This window comes from Gekko japonicus, unplaced genomic scaffold (assembly GCF_001447785.1).
Source record: "Gekko japonicus isolate JY-2015 unplaced genomic scaffold, Gekko_japonicus_V1.1 scaffold811, whole genome shotgun sequence".
NCBI lineage: Eukaryota > Metazoa > Chordata > Lepidosauria > Squamata > Gekkonidae > Gekko > Gekko japonicus.
The window spans coordinates 371,259-373,010 of record NW_015164208.1 but is presented as its reverse complement, the minus strand read 5'-3'; the positions used below and the strand labels follow the sequence as shown (position 1 = coordinate 373,010).

General features: G+C 62.4%; 1 protein-coding gene across 1 annotated transcript in view; it reads left to right on the top strand.

The window, feature by feature from the left end:
• The first annotated feature begins 1,039 nt into the window (after window positions 1-1,039).
• BRINP1 (bone morphogenetic protein/retinoic acid inducible neural-specific 1) overlaps window positions 1,040-1,752 on the top strand; it is a 198,343-nt gene continuing 197,630 nt past the window's right edge. Inside the window, exon 1 of the mRNA XM_015408431.1 lies at window positions 1,040-1,252. The gene's annotated coding sequence lies outside the window, so the exon portion shown is untranslated. The remainder of the gene's footprint in view (window positions 1,253-1,752) is intronic.

Sequence of the window (1,752 nt, the reverse complement as noted above, 5' to 3'; positions counted from 1 at the left end):
GCGAGAAGGCAATCTGGGTGGATGACTAAGAGACCACGCAAGCAGAGAACTGGGTGGATGGACAGATTGAGGAGCGAGAAACCGCCTGGGAGGCGGGAGAAGTCGTGATCGTGGGAGAGGAGACGAAGTTAGGGAAGAGAGAAGGGCAGGGAGACTGGATGGATGGATGGATTCGCACACGCACCCCGCACACGCATGACAGGATGGGAGGTTAATTGGTACCACATATAGCAAGTTTAGAGTGAGTCATCCACGGAAGGTAGACAGGATGGATGGATGGATGGATGGATGGATGGATGGATGGATGGATGGATAGATAGGTAGATAGGTAGATAGGTAGATAGAGTTAGATGATGGATGGATGGATGGATGGATGGATGGATGGATGGATGGACAGAGAGACAGACGGACATGTATGGGTGATACACAAATACTGGCTGGATGCATGCATGGATGGGCGGATGGGATGGCTTCACTATCCGCCACGACCAACGCTTTCCAGCTAATCTCCATTTAATCTCTCCCTTCCTTCCAACTATCTCCTCTTCACAGTCCCCCCCCCGCCCTCCGGCTCTAGACCCCCGGGGGCCTTCCGCGGCAGCCTTCGATCCCCCCCCCTCTAAAAAAACTCCGCTCTGGTCCCCCCCCTTCCCCTACCTCCGTCCCGGTCTGCCCAAGCCACCCCAGCCCGAGCCTCCGCTTCCCCTCCCCGCCGCTTCGCTCATTTCGATCGCTCGCCTCGCCCCCCCCCCCAGCCTTTCCCATTCTCCCGGCTGGCTTTTGCGCCTTCCTTCTCTCCCCCCCGATGGCTGCGAACTGATTCATCGGAGGAAAGCAGGGCGGAGAAGAGGGGGGGCCGCGAGTGTGTGTGTGTGTCCGCGTGTGTCTGTGCGGTGCGCGGGGGACAAAAAACAATTTAGGCGACCAGAGGACGGGAGAAGGAGAGCGAGCAGCAGGCGGGGCGGCAAAGCGCGAAGGCAGCCCGGCGCCAACCCGCGAGGATCTCCCCCCCCTCCCCTGCCCGCCGCCGCCGCTCTGCCTCCGTTCATGCCTGCGATCCGGAGCGAGGGCGAGGAGTCTCTGCCTGAGCATGAAAAGGACTGCTAGAGCCCCAGTCTTCCCACGCCTGCAGCAGCCGCGGAGCGCCCACTATGCACTCGGCGTCCAGAGGGTCTCGCGCAAGTCCCGACCGTGCCGAATGAGGAGCCCCCCCGGCCACCGCGTCTCCGGCACAGACGAGCATTAACAGACGGTAAGGAGGGGGGGGGAGGCGGGCTGGGCTCCGGCCACCCGCCGCCGCCGCCGCGGCCAGCTAGTCCTCGTGGGCCGGCCGGCCGAGCGCCCACAGGAAGCCATCCGAGAGCCGTCCGTCCTGCCATCCTGCCATCCAGCCAGCCTTTGCGCCCCAGACTGTTCCCTCGATCCAGCCCCCCCTCCCCCCCAAAAAAACCAGAGGGGTTCTTCCGTCCGTCCTCTTTGCGGTCCTCCCCTCCCCTCGGCAAACGAATGGTTAAGTCGTGTGTCCGCGTCTGCATGTGTGTACGCGGAGATGTCTGCATGCGCTTGGGTGTACCTATGTGGCCGCAGCGCGGACGAGGTGGGAGCGAGCCCCCGCAGCCCGCGCCAAGATACGTGTAGATTTTGTTTCCCTCGTGCCTGTTCTTAGGCTGGAGCTGTCAGGGTTCTGGCTGTGCCTTGAATATTCCCCTGCCCGGGGGGGGGGGGGGGTTTCGAAGGAGGCTTGTGGGGAAC